The sequence below is a fragment of the Bombina bombina genome, chromosome 5 (genome assembly GCF_027579735.1).
Source record: "Bombina bombina isolate aBomBom1 chromosome 5, aBomBom1.pri, whole genome shotgun sequence".
Lineage (NCBI taxonomy): Eukaryota > Metazoa > Chordata > Amphibia > Anura > Bombinatoridae > Bombina > Bombina bombina.
In genome coordinates this window covers 163,767,071-163,782,572 of record NC_069503.1, presented here as the reverse complement: position 1 = coordinate 163,782,572, position 15,502 = coordinate 163,767,071, and the positions used below count along the sequence as shown (strand labels likewise).

The following is a 15,502-nucleotide window of genomic DNA, read 5'->3' as shown; positions in this document are numbered from 1 at the left end:
ATATATATATATATATATATATATATATATATATATATATATATATATATATATATATATATATATATATATATATATGTATATATATATATATATGTGTGTGTGTGTATGTATATATATATATATATATATATTCGGATTATCTCTCCATGCTTTATAACACATTCAAGAAAAGGAAAATTTACTATCACTTTAAAGTAATGGTAAACTTTTTTCAGGTTTTAAAATCAGGTCCAGACTCTAAGCTATACAGGGGCTTTAATCAATCACATCTAATAAAGATGCGCTATAACTTACTTTTTAATTTAACCGTGACATTCTAATACCTCTTGTTCCAGCCGCCCACATCAAAACTTCATTAGAAGTGATCAATTTAAGTCCCTGGGGGGGGGCGGAGCCAACTAGCATGGAAGCGAGACGCACATTTCAAGAGCTCCCAATATAAGTCACAATTTTACAGATTTTCATGAATACTGTACTCTTTTTTTAATCTCAACCTGGATACTTTAGAGATGAACATTCATTTTGCTGCTGTGGAAGCAGCTTAGCTGTGCTGAATAGTGCCGGAGGACCCTACTTTTTAGCTTCACCTGAAAAGCCACATACGCAAAACTATGGACGCTCTCTTTTTTATGCAGCTGAAGGAGCTGCTCAATCATTACAATGAAGCCCTTTTGTATGCAGTGGATGAGGCTTTCAAACCCCTAATTACTCGTGCTACTGTTTCATCTGACATGCTCGACTATGGGGAGAAGATTTTGGCAACAACCAATTGCCCGCGAAAACCGACATCTTGCTTTAAAGCTGCAGATCACGCCTCACTACCTTCTAACGTGGAGGATATAGTGGAACAGGGAGCCGCTGATGAACGGGTCTCCAATAGGAGGCAGCATGGCTTGCAATCGAGGGCGATCATTTTGAGAGGTAGACCGCTCCTGACCTGCGCCCCAAATATAACTCTAAGTGAATCCTGGAACGGCAGTAGCGACAGAGAGAACCCTCTCATCCTCACATACTTGGATCCATTCAGTTGGCTAATACCGCTTATGAAGGAGAAACACTCAAGCTCACAAAGTCTTACCTTCCTCTTCGGACGCAGTCGACAGTGGAGCCGCTCCAAGCTTGGATGTTCCTGGCCTCTAGCCAGGTGTGCACTTCCACCCGATCAGCGTTTTCATTTCTATTGCCGCTATTATCGCTACCACACACACGTATGGGTTCTACAATGGGACCCTGGAGGACATGTTCCCCAGACAACTTAAGGCTCCTACCACTTTATCTTGAATTGCATCTCCTATGAGTGGTCTATACCTCTATGAGAACTGGTGACATTTGAGATGGACTCAACGAACTGCATATAAGGGGTCTTTAGAGACAATGTTTTCACGGTGATATGTGAATGTTTATGTTTATTAGCGGTCTTAGGGCCGATATCACTTGCGATCTTAGAGTGTATTTGTTTGCTATTATTGATGTGCTTACCTGTATGTCTCCTACTAGCTTCAGGCATCAACTAAAGCTGTTTATATTTTAAGAGAGTGATGACTTTAGAAATATAGGGGAGGGTAGCCCACTATATATTATTCCTTGCACTACTACTCTATGCATTGTCCTACACCTGACCATAGTTAGTTACTTAAGCAAAGTGTTTTACAGGCAATATTACATTTAGCTGATTATATGCCGAGGCATAAGGTTAGCTTGTTATACCCATGTTAAATGTTAACAACACTCACTCTTGCTACCAATCTGTTCACTAGTAATATGTTACTCCTGTTTCACGATGTTAAAGCTTGTTTATGTATTACACACAGGTAGGTCACTGTCTTATGCACCTTTTAATGTTTATAGAGGCAAGCAGAACAGTTATTTTTTTCCATCCATCTAGTTGAGAGACATGGGCAATGTAGTAGTCGCTATGAAATTGACATTAACTTTCACCAATTAGGTGTTGCTACAGTGAGGTACACTAATTATTTAATGGAGTACACTTCTTTCAATTTATTTGACCTGTCTTTGGGTATAGGGCCCGTGCCCAGGTGATAAGGTCTACACATAAGGTAAAGAAAATGTTCTCCCTATATTGCAAATTAGATATAACCACATCTTGATCTAAAGCCAACATTGACCATTCATCATACTTTCTAATCACAGCAATATTTATGAACTTAACCTCTATACCAGCAAAAACAGATTCAGCCTCTTTACAGGGGCTGCCCCTGACCTACTCATAATGCTTATCTGTTAACTGGCTCAACTTCTGTCATAATCCCAAGGTGTATGTAAAAACTGCACTAAGCTGCCTTCTACTTTTAACTAACACTGCCTCATTATATGCAGGTGGAGTCTGAGTTTTCAATAGCTAACCAATATACACTATATCTAAATATTTTACCCCAGTCCCCAGATAACTTTAACTTTCAAACTTGTTGGGAGGCAACGCCTTCTCTGGTTATCATTTATTACTCTCCAAGGATTACACAACCATAAAACATTAGTTTAGGGTGCTCTTCTGATTGATGGGTTTTATAAAAGCATATGACTCTTGCCCTTTTTTTTTTTATTTATATATTCTTGGTCTCCTACCCCTCCGCATGAGGTCTATTTTGACTCATGCGAGTGTCCTAATGTGCTCTGGGTTTCCCCCCCCCAGTAGTTACTTTCGCGGTTTTTTCTCGTAACATACCGCAAAAACTTTTTTCCCCTATGTTCACTCAATTCCTGTTTATGTTCTACTATCTTACGCCTAAACTATGAGGTACAATGGTATACACAATATTCAGTTTGACAATAGATATTGAGGACTGCATATTTTTTTCACACTGCAATCCCCATATCGGCAGCTATACCTACCATGCAAGTGATTCCTGTATCATTCAGTTCCATTTATAGGTCACACATATATAGGCTTAGGCTTTTTCTGTATACTGGCATATGATATGATTAGCAAGATGACAGATAATGTTTGTGTCTTTCTCCATAGTATGTTATATTTGTGACACATTATGGCTTTCATATATATCGTTACTTCAGCTATGCAGCTAAGAGCTAAACCATTTAGCCTGAAAATATTAACTATAAATAAACAAATAGATCTCATTTATTATAGAAGGCCTGCCAAAGAGATTGTACATGGTAACGCATAGGATAGCCTGAGTAATTGTTGGAAAAGATACTATTATTATTATTATGCTATATCTGGTTATACTTCTGTGATGCCCTAATTGTTGAAACCTAAGTTATGGAATAGGAAACATGTGCTATCCTATCTACAATAGTTCAGTTCTTCAGATACACCATTGTTATCGTGAACATTCCCCTATTTAATGACAACCAATGGCCTTTAGTAATTAGTATATCTGTGCTACAATTTATATATCTTATATTTAGGTCACTTTATATATGTGTAATGATTACTTCTTATTTTGAAAATGTGAGGTTTAAAATTTTCTTCTCTTTACAAGAGAAAGAAATAATGGAAAACGTGAGGTTATATGACTGTGCTGTAACAGATATGTTTTTTTTTTATGGCAACTTGATTGATATGTCTTTTTCTGCATATGTATCTGTTTGTTGTAACTCATTGTGTCTGTTCCATTATTTTATTTTATTTTATTTTTTCTCTTTTTATGCAACCTCAATAAAAAATTATTTAAACAAAAAAAAAAATTTAAGTCCCTGGAAAATATTGCTTAGAACCTGATTTTAAAACAGTGAAGTCATAACTTTTATTATGTTTCTTTGTTTTGGGTAGAAGTGATACATTAATGTTATAACCAAGTGTCTAGCTCTCTATGTAAAAAAAATAAAAATATATATATATATATATATTAGGCACCAGTGCTGATGGTGACATGTTAAGTCATACTCAGCTAATTAATTATATACATTTTCTTTTCTTTTTTTTAACCATCATGTAGGAATTGTCTTAAAGAGCCATAATACCCAAATGTTTAAACACTTGAAAGTGATGCAGTATAGCTGTAAAAAGCTGACTAGAAAATATCACCTGAACATCTCTATGTAAAAAAAAAAAGATATTTTACCTCAAAAGTTTCTGAGTAGCCACATCCCATTGTAAAGGACTTCTAAGCAACAAATCAGTATGTCTGTCCCGGGACAGCGGAAGGAGCGAGCTTACGTGCACTCCCATGTTATTTCCCTATTCAGCTTAAGGAAGTTTACAATGAAATCTCATGAGAGTTAAGTCAAATCTCATGAGATCACAGTAAAAGAGTTCATGACCTCAGCACTGTTGATGCTGATTGGCTGCTGTTCATTTCATCATTTTTTTTTCTTTTACCTGCAGCTGACCAATAGCTGAGTATAACTTTTTACACAGAACTTACTCTGCTGAGCTGAGGAGATTGTGAGGTAAAATATCTTCCTTTTTTACATAGAGATGCTCAGGTGATATTTTCCTGTCCGCTTTTTATAGTTATACTGCATCAGTTTCAAGTGATTTAGCATATGAGTATTATGTCCCTTTAAAGCAAGAAAGGCACATCTCATGTAGCTTGCATATGTTTAAAGATTTTAGCTGTTTTTTATTTTTTTAAGCCATCCATTCTCTTGACTACCATATACATACACATAAATTATCAAGTGTTTGAATTTCTGCAGCAGTGATTTCACTAGAAACAAACGTGGACCAAATTAACTGGGATTTGGAATAATGTCCCTTATTTCTTACTGTTCTACTCTTCTCATGTGGTATGATGTAGAGTGCAAAAGAGATGGGGGGGAGAGAGAGTGCAAAAGAGATGGGGGGGAGAGAGAGTGCAAAAGAGATGGGGGGAGAGAGAGTGCAAAAGAGATGGGGGGGAGAGAGAGAGTGCAAAACAGATGGGGGGAGAGAGTGCAAAAGAGATGGGGGGGAGAGAGAGCAGAAGAGAGGGGGAGAGCGTCAAAGAGAGGGGGGAGAGAGAGAGCGTCAAAGAGAGGGGGGAGAGAGAGAGTGTCAAAGAGAGGGGGGAGAGAGAGAGGAGCAAAAGAGAGGGGGGAGAGAGAGTGCAAAAGAGATGGGGGAGAGAGAGTGCAAAAGAGATGGGGGGGGAGAGAGTGCAAAAGAGATGGGGGGGAGAGAGTGCAAAAGAGATGGGGGGAGAGAGAGAGAACAGAAGAGAGGGGGAGAGAGAGAGCTTAAAAGAGAGGGGGAGAGCGCAAAAGAGAGGGGGAGAGAGAGAGAGCCCGTCAAAGAGAGGGGGGAGAGAGAGAGCGTCAAAGAGAGGGGGATAGAGAGAGCGTCAAAGAGAGGGGAGAGAGAGCGAGCAAAAGAGAGGGGGAGAGAGAGAGAGCAAAAGAGAGGGGGAGAGAGAGAGAGCAAAAGAGAGGGGGAGAGAGAGAGAGCAAAGGAGAGGGGGGGAGAGAGAGAGCAAAGGAGAGGGGGGGAGAGAGAGAGCAAAATAGAGGGGGGGGAGAGAGAGAGCAAAATAGAGGGGGGGGGAGAGAGAAAGCAAAATAGAGGGGGGGGAGAGAGAAAGCAAAATAGAGGGGGGGGAGAGAGAAAGCAAAAGAGAGGGGGGGAGAGAGAGAGCAAAAGAAAGGGGGGGAGAGAGAGAGAGCAAAAGAAAGGGGGGGGGGAGAGAGCAAAAAAGAGGGGGGGGAGAGAGAGAGCAAAAGAGAGGGGGGAGAGAGAGAGAGCAAAAGAGAGGGGGGTAGAGAGCGCGCAAAAGAGAGAGGGGGAGAGAGAGCGCGCAAAAGAGAGGGGGGGAGAGAGAGCGTGCAAAAGAGAGGGGGGAAAGAGAGAGCTCAAAAGAGAGGGTGAGAGAGAGAGAGCAAAAGAGAGAGGGGGGAGAGAGAGAGAGCAAAATAGAAGGGGAGGGAGAGAGCTCAAGGGGTGGGACCGCTGTACTGCAACAAAATGGCCCGTGTGAACGGGCTTTTAGGACTAGTTTTAAATATTTGAATATTAAAATAAGTTTTAAAGCTGTTTAAACTCTACCTTTCTAAAGGTAACATCAAGGCAGAGTTTAAAGAGGGAACAGAAGTGAACCTTGGTCCTGATAGGTGGTGTTGCTGATGTACACCTTAAAGTGAATATAAATTTTGATGCCAAAGTGCCCGGTTTTTAAAAATTTGATTAAAAACAGGGGGCACTTTAATTAATCAAAATTTACATTTCACTTGTGTTGTGAAAAAAAACTTAGCTTTTAAACTTGACAGCAGCTCCAGCTTCCTCCGGTTGTCGCAAGCCATTTCTGACGTCCGATATGATGGATAGGTCATCCTCCAATCACGGCTCCCCCTTGGGGGGAATCAGTGTCTGATTCAATGCCGTGAATGGAGGAAGCCAGATTCCTCATTTTAGACCCAGGAAAAGGCTTTGCAACGGGTGGGATTGGCTGTCAAGTTTAAAAGGTAAGTATTTTTTCACAACATGTGAAATGTAAATTTTGATGAATTAAAGTGCCACTGTTTTTAATCTAATTTTTAAAAACCGGGCACTTTTGCATAAAAATTTACATTCACTTTAAAGCAGTTGTCTCCATAGACTCATCATCAACGCCCCCTTAGCTCACCTGTAAAAAAAATATTAAGTACTTATTCAAATAATAAAAAAAATGTTTCAATAATTAAGATTGTGCTATCTTGATATTTTAATACATGTTATTTTAAAGTTCAAAGTCACTGCGCAAGAGTCTTGTATACCACATTTAGGCCTAGATTACAAGTAGAGTGCTATTGATAACACCGGGTGCACTTTCAATATCGCTAGACCGCACTAAGATTATAGCGCAGCCTGATTTTACATGTCCACGGTAAAACTGAGTAATCAGAGAATGTTTGGTTCAGCTGACATCCCTTTAGCATGCCCTATACTTTCAATGTATATCATCCTTGCACGTAATACAAGTTGAAAGATGTGTGCTGCGCTAAAACATTTAGCGCCACTTGAGACTTGAAGTAAAGTGTTAGTTCACATGTCAAACATATTAAAATACATTATTTATGCTCCCTATATATACATATTAAATGTAAAATATGTTTTTGTTATTTAAATAAATTTTTAAAAAAAGTGTTTAAAAGCACTATGGTATATGTTAAGGTGTTTGACTGGGAAGGGCTGAAATCTGTATATATATATTTGTATATATGTATACATATGTATGTACATACAAATGCAAATATATACACCTTTCAGACCATCCCAGTTAAACACCTGGACATATAAAATACCTCTTTTAAACAAAGTGAGTGTTGTTTTTTGTTTTTAATAGAAATTCTTTAAATACTTTTGTTCACTTAGAATAAATAGTTAAGAATAAAGGTATTTAATGTATTCCTTAACACGCATTCCACTTTAGTGTTGAGTTGGCACACAAGCAAAAGCCAGAAGAGGGTTTTGTAACGCCCCATAAAAGTCTAGGGGAAAAGAGTTTGCGTGCTATCCAATTTCTAAACCATTGTCAGACTGTGTGCAATGTTAAAAGTAACAATGGATCAGCAGCATATGTAAAAGAATCCAAAGTTTATTGACAAAAATAACAGGTCCACAACGTTTTGGTAGTCACCCTTAGTCATGATAGTATATAATAGTCACCCATGTATCACTATTTGTACCCTGTAGGTGTATATACCCACCTCAACTATACTACTCTAGCACCACATAATTCTTAGAGAATGTAATCTCAATATAGCACTATTTAGGAATTCCTATGTGTATAGAAAAGCATCCTCTTTGAAAGATATTCTAATTAGTACCGATGTAGGTACAATGAAGACGGTGGGATAGGTTAAAAAAACATTGAAAAATAAGGGTTGCTAGTGCTACCTATGTTTGGAATGCTTTAGTTGTAGTAACATAATCAAAGGACCATGTTTTATGTATTCCCATACTGGTAAGAAATATGATGTTGATAGATATTATATGTGTAATTAGGATTTCTCTTGTTAAGTGTGTTCAGTCCACGGGTCATCCATTACTTATGGGATATATTCTCCTTCCCAACAGGAAGTTGCAAGAGGATCACCCAAGCAGAGCTGCTATATAGCTCCTCCCCTCACATGTCATATCCAGTCATTCTCTTGCAACCCTCAACAAAGAAGGAGGTCGCGGGAGGAGTTGGAGTTTTTACTTAATTATTCTTCAATCAAAAGTTTGTTATTTTAAATGGCTCCGGAGTGTGCTGTTTTTCTATCTCAGGCAGTATTTGGAAGAAGAAACTGCCTGCGTTTTCTATGATCTTAGCAGGCGTAACTAAGATCCACTGGCTGTTCTCGACATTCTGAGGAGTGGGGTAACTTCAGAACATGGGAATAGCATGCGGGGTCCCCCGCAAATGAGGTATGTGCAGTACAATATTTTCTGGGAATGGAATTGACTAAGAAAACACTGCTGTTACCCGTATGATGTAAGTACAGCCTTAAATGCAGTAGTAGTGACTGGTATCAGGCTGATAAATGTATGCACAGTAGAGTTATTTTCTAGGGACTAGAATTTGACTGAGAAAATACTGTTAATACTGAAATAATGCTTAAGCCTTATCTGCAGTGGAAGCGACTGGTAGCAGGCTTAGTGATAACTTTGCATGACATTAAAAGAAGTTTGTTTTTAAAACGTTTACTGGCATGTTATTCGTTTTGTGAGGTACTTTGGTGATAAATCCTTTTGGGCATGAATTTTTTCTCTTTTTTTCCACATGGCTAACGTATATTTCTGCATAGAAACCGTTATATCAGGTCTCCCACTGTTGTAAATGAGTGGGAGGGGCCTTTTTTAGCGCCTTGTTGCGCAGTTAAAATTCTAGCACAGTCTTCCTGCTTCTTCCTCCTTGATCCAGGACGTCTCTAGAGAGCTCAGGGGTCTTCAAAATTCGTTTTTGAGGGAGGTAATCAGTCACAGCAGACCTGTGACAGTGTGTTTGACTGTGATAAAAACGTTAAATCTTAATTTGATATCCGTTTTTTTGGGTACTGAGGGGTTAATCATCCTTTTGCTAATGGGTGCAATCCTCTGCTAATTAATACATTTAAAGAATGGTTGACTATAACTGAATTAGTTCTTTGTTATTCAACTGTGTTTTTAAAAAAGCGCTGCAGCGTTTTTTATATTGCTTGTAAACTGATTGAAGTAATTTCCAAGCTTGCTAGCTTCATTGCTAGTCTGTTTAAACATGTCTGATACAGAGGAATCTGCTTGTTCATTATGTTTAAAAGCCGATGTGGAGCCCAATAGAACGGGTAGCGTGGCCGAGCGGTCTAAGGCGCTGGATTAAGGCTCCAGTCTCTTCGGAGGCGTGGGTTCGAATCCCACCGCTGCCAAAATATGTGTACCAATTGTATTGATATTACTTTGAATAAAAGTCAATCTGTACCGATAAAGAAATTATCACCAGACAACGAGGGGGAAGTTATGCCGTCTAACTCTCCTCACGTGTCAGTACCTTCGTCTCCCGCTCGGGAGGTGCGTGAGATTGAGGCGCCAAGTACATCAAGGCCCTTACAAATCACTTTACATGATATGGCTAATGTTATGAAAGAAGTATTATACAATATGCCCGAGTTAAGAGGCAAGCGCGACAGCTCTGGGTTAAGGACAGAGCGCGCCGATGACACGAGAGCCATGTCTGATACTGCGTCACAATTTGCAGAACATGAGGACGGAGAGCTTCATTCTGTGGGTGACGGTTCTGATTCGGGGAGACCAGATTCAGAAATTTCAAATTTTAAATTTAAGCTTGAGAACCTCCGCGTGTTGCTAGAGGAGGTGTTAGCGGCTCTGAATGATTGTGACACGGTGGCAATCCCAGAGTAATTATGTAGGCTGGATAAATACTATGCGGTACCAGTGTGTACTGACGTTTTTCCTATACCAAAGAGGCTTACAGAGATTATTAGCAAGGAGTGGGATAGACCCGGTGTGCCTTTTTCCCCTCCTCCGATATTTAGAAAAATGTTCCCTATTGACGCCACCACACGAGACTTATGGCAGACGGTCCCTAAGGTGGAGGGAGCAGTTTCTACTTTAGCCAAGCGTACCACTATCCCGGTGGAGGATAGCTGTGCTTTCTCAGATCCAATGGATAAAAAATTAGAGGGTTACCTTAAGAAAATGTTTGTTCAACAAGGTTTTATATTACAGCCTCTTGCATGCATTGCGTCTGTCACTGCTGCAGCGGCATTCTGGTTTGAGTCTCTGGAAGAGGCGATTCGCACAGCACCATTGGATGAGTCTTTGAGCAAGCTTAGAACCCTTAAGCTGGCTAATGCGTTTGTTTCGGATGCCGTAGTGCATTTAACCAAACTTATGGCTAAGAATTCCGGATTCGCCATACAGGCGCGCAGAGCGCTATGGCTTAAATCCTGGTCAGCAGATGTAACGTCTAATTCTAAACTACTGAACATTCCTTTCAAAGGGCAGACCTTATTCGGGCCCGGATTGAAGGAAATTATTTCTGACATTACTGGAGGTAAGCACCCTTCCTCAGGATAGGGCCAAATCAAAGGCCAAACAGTCTAATTTTCGTGCCTTTCGTACTTTCAAGGCAGGAGCAGCATCAACTTCCTCCGCTCCAAAACAGGAAGGAACTACTGCTCGTTACAGACAGGGTTGGAAAGGCAACCAGTCATGGAACAAGGCAAGCAGGCCAGAAACCTACTTCCGCCCCTAAGACAGCATGAAGACAGGGCCCCCTTTCCGGAGACGGATCTAGTGGGGGGCAGACTTTCTCTCTTCGCCCAGGCTTGGGAAAGAGATGTACAGGATCCCTGGACGTTGGAGATTATATCTCAGGGATACCTTCTGGATTTCAAAACTTCTCCTCCACAAGGGAGGTTCCATCTGTCAAGATTATCAACAAACCTAGTAAAGAAAGAGGCATTTCTACAATGTGTACAAGACCTCTTAGTGATGGGAGTGATCCACCCAGTTCCGCGAACGGAACAGGGGCAAGGGTTTTATTCAAATCTGTTTGTGGTTCCCAAAAAAGAGGGAACCTTCAGACCAATCTTAGACTTAAAGATCTTAAACAAATTCCTAAGGGTTCCATCGTTCAAGATGGAAACCATTCGGACCATCCTACCCATGATCCAAGAGGGTCAATATATGACCACAGTGGACTTAAAGGATGCCTACCTTCACATACCGATTCACAGAGATCATTATCGGTACCTAAGGTTTGCCTTTCTAGACAGGCATCACCAGTTTGTAGCTCTTCCCTTCGGGTTGGCTACGGCCCAGAGAATTTTTACAAAGGTTCTGGGCTCACTTCTGGCGGTACTAAGACCACGAGGCATAGCGGTGGCTCCGTACCTAGACGACATTCTGATACAAGCGTCAAGTTTTCAAAATGCAAAGTCTCATACAGAGATAGTTCTAGCATTTCTGAGGTTGCATGGGTGGAAAGTGAACGTGGAAAAGAGTTCTGTTACCACTCACAAGGGTCCCTTTTCTAGGGACTCTTATAGATTCTGTAGAGATGAAGATTTACCTGACGGAGTCCAGGTTATTAAAGATTCTCAATGCTTGCCGTGTCCTTCACTCCATTCCAAGCCCATCAGTAGCTCAGTGCATGGAAGTAATCGGCTTAATGGTCGCGGCAATGGACATAGTGCCATTTGCGCGCCTACATCTCAGACCGCTGCAACTATGCATGCTAAGTCAATGGAACGGGGATTACTCAGATCTGTCCCCTTTGCTAAATCTGGACCAGAAGACCAGAGATTCTCTTCTCTGGTGGTTATCACGGGTTCATCTGTCCAAAGGAATGACTTTTCGCAGACCAGATTGGACGATTGTAACAACAGATGCCAGCCTACTAGGCTGGGGAGCAGTCTGGAACTCCCTGAAGGCTCAGGGATCGTGGACTCAGGAGGAGAAACTCCTCCCGATAAACATTCTAGAATTAAGAGCAATATTCAATGCTCTTCTAGCTTGGCCTCAGTTAGCAACACTGAGGTTCATCAGATTTCAGTCGGACAACATCACGACTGTGGCTTACATCAATCATCAAGGGGGAACCAGGAGTTCCCTAGTGATGTTGGAAGTCTCGAAGATAATTCGCTGGGCAGAGTCTCACTCTTGCCACCTGTCAGCGATCTACATCCCAGGCGTGGAGAACTGGGAGGCGGATTTTCTAAGTCGCCAGACTTTTCATCCGGGGGAGTGGGAACTTCACCCGGAGGTATTTGCTCAACTGATTCATCGTTGGGGCAAACCGGATCTGGATCTCATGGCATCTCGCCAGAACGCCAAGCTTCCTTGTTACGGATCCAGGTCCAGGGACCCGGGTGCGGTGCTGGTAGATGCACTAGCAGCCCCTTGGGTTTTCAACATAGCTTATGTGTTTCCACCTTTTCCGTTGCTACCTCGACTGATTGCCAGGATCAAACAGGAGAGAGCATCTGTGATTCTGATAGCGCCTGCGTGGCCACGCAGGACCTGGTATGCAGACCTAGTGGACATGTCGTCCTGTCCACCATGGTCTCTACCCCTGAGGCAGGACCTTCTAATTCAGGGTCCTTTCAACCATCCAAACCTAATTTCTCTGAGGCTGACTGCTTGGAAATTGAACGCTTGATTCTATCAAAGCGTGGGTTTTCGGATTCGGTTATTGATACATTAATACAGGCTCGGAAACCTGTTACCAGAAAAATTTACCATAAAATATGGCGTAAATATTTATATTGGTGTGAATCCAAGAGTTACTCATGGAGTAGGGTTAGGATTCCTAGGATATTGTCCTTTCTGCAAGAGGGTTTAGAAAAGGGCTTATCCGCTAGTTCACTAAAGGGACAGATTTCTGCTCTGTCTATTCTTTTACACAAGCGTCTGGCAGAGAATCCAGACGTCCAGGCCTTTTGTCAGGCTTTGACTAGAATTAAGCCTGTGTTTAAAACTGTTGCTCCTCCTTGGAGCTTAAACTTGGTTCTTAAAGTTCTTCAGGGTGTTCCGTTTAAACCCCTTCATTCTATTGATATTAAACTTTTATCTTGGAAAGTTCTGTTTTTGATGGCTATTTCCTCAGCTCGAAGAGTCTCTGAGTTATCTGCCTTACATTGCGATTCCCCTTATCTGATCTTTCATTCAGACAAGGTAGTCCTGCGTACTAAACCTCGGTTTTTACCTAAGGTTGTTTCTAACAGGAATATCAATCAAGAGATTGTTGTTCCATCATTATGTCCTAATCCTTCTTCAAAGAAGGAACGTCTTTTGCATAATCTAGACGTGGTCCGTGCCCTGAAGTTCTACTTACAGGCAACTAAAGATTTTCTGCAAACTTCTTCTCTGTTTGTCGTTTACTCTGGACAGAGGAGAGGTCAAAAGGCTTCGGCTACCTCTCTCTCTTTTTGGCTTCGTAGCATAATACGTTTAGCCTATGAGACTGCTGGACAGCAGCCTCCTGAAAGAATTACAGCTCATTCCACTAGAGCTGTGGCTTCCACCTGGGCCTTTAAGAATGAGGCCTCTGTTGAACAGATTTGCAAGGCTGCAACTTGGTCTTCGCTTCATACTTTTTCCAAATTTTACAAATTTGACACTTTTGCTTCTTCGGAGGCTGTTTTTGGGAGAAAGGTTCTACAGGCAGTGGTTCCTTCTGTTTAATGTTCCAGCCTTGTCCCTCCCATCATCCGTGTACTTTAGCTTTGGTATTGGTATCCCATAAGTAATGGATGACCCGTGGACTGAACACACTTAACAAGAGAAAACATAATTTATGCTTACCTGATAAATTTATTTCTCTTGTAGTGTGTTCAGTCCACGGCCCGCCCTGTCTTTTTTTGAGGCAGGTTCTAAATTTTAAATTATAACTCCAGTCACCACTGCACCCTATAGTTTCTCCTTTCTCGTCTTGTTTCGGTCGAATGACTGGATATGACATGCGAGGGGAGGAGCTATATAGCAGCTCTGCTTGGGTGATCCTCTTGCAACTTCCTGTTGGGAAGGAGAATATATCCCATAAGTAATGGATGACCCGTGGTCTGAACACACTACAAGAGAAATAAATTTATCAGGTAAGCATAAATTATGTTTTTTATTATCTATCTTATTAAATGCCCTTATGGATTTGTCTATGTGGGTGAGTCTACAAGGAGGGCTTGTGAACGTATGAACAAGTATAAGTTCAATATAAGGAGGAATAACTCCCCAGTATCTAACCACTTCATCCAGGCAGGCCACCAAATATCCCAATTGTGGTTCCAGGTGATTGATCAAGTTTAAATGCCTAGGTTTGGAGGAGACAGAACATCTCTGTTGAAGAGGCAAGAAGCTACTTGGACTGCTCAGTATCTATGTAATATTCCCTACGGTAACCCCAACACCCTCTCTCATGCTTATCAGTGCTTCAGTAATCCCAGTGCCCCCCAGGGGACAGTACCGCCCACTTTAGGAACCACTGCCTTAAAGCTTAGGTCCTATAAAAGAAGACTCTTGATATTAGTGTGTGTATGTATGTATGTATGTGTGTGTGTGTGTGTGTGTATATATGTATATATATATACACACACATATATAAAATGTGTGTGTGTGTATGTATGTATATATATATATATATATATATATATATATATATGTGTGTGTGTATATATTTTATTTCTTTTGCAAGATGTACCGAGTCCACGGATTCATTCTAACTTGTGGGATATTGTCCTTCCTGACAGGAAGTAGCAAAGAGAGCACCACAGCAGAGCTGTCTATATAGCTCCCCCCTTAACTCCACCCCCCAGCCATTCTCTTTGCTGGCTCTAAGCAGGAAGAGTAAAGAGAAGAGGTGTTAAACTGTTAGTTTTTATTTCATCTTCAATCAAGTGTTTGTTATTTTTAAATGGTACCGGTGTTGTACTATTTACTCTCAGGCAGGACATAGATGAAGATTTCTGCCTGGAGGATGATGATCTTAGCATTTGTAACTAAGGTCCACTGCTGTTCCCAAATGAGCTGAGGTGTACAGGAAAACTTCAGTGTGAGGAACGGTTTCTTGCTATACAACAATGAGGTATGTTCAGTCATATTTTCTGCAGAGACTGTGTTAACTCAGAAAGGCTGACAGTGTCCCCATTAGGGGAAGGGTAAGCAGTAATCCTAGTATTATCAGAGGTTTTTACTAGCTTGCATAAAGGGTTATTTTTTTGTGGGCACTCAGTTTGTTATGTGAATTTGGGACAAACGTTTTTGTGCCTGGGAGTAACATTTTCTGTTTTATGGGACATTTGCTTGAGGGTTCTTTGGGGTTGTTTATAACCCACATGACTTTCAGGCAGGGTTTGTTAGTTTTGTGTAGGCCCCAGCAACATCGAGTGATGTGGGCGGGGCCTACATTTACAAGCAACTTCTCCTGAGGTCCTGAGAGTCTTCTGAGGGACTAATTGAAGCTTTAAACCCCATATTATCGCTTCCTAAGGGCAGTTAGGGCCACAGCAGAGCTGTGGCAAGGTGCTTTAGTTTTTTTTTAACCGATTTTAGACACTTATCAATCCGTTTTTTTCATTTGGGGGTCTATTGCTTTTTTACTTGTGGTGCAATCCTTCTAAAGCTTAGTGGGTACACTGTTAAAATTTC

General features: G+C 41.1%; 1 protein-coding gene and 1 non-coding gene across 2 annotated transcripts in view; both read left to right on the top strand.

The window, feature by feature from the left end:
- CTDSPL (CTD small phosphatase like) overlaps positions 1-15,502 on the top strand; it is a 302,498-nt gene that overhangs the window by 118,635 nt on the left and 168,361 nt on the right.
- Positions 9,183-9,264, top strand: TRNAL-AAG (transfer RNA leucine (anticodon AAG)). The gene has a single exon. It is a non-coding gene; the product is annotated as a tRNA-Leu (tRNA).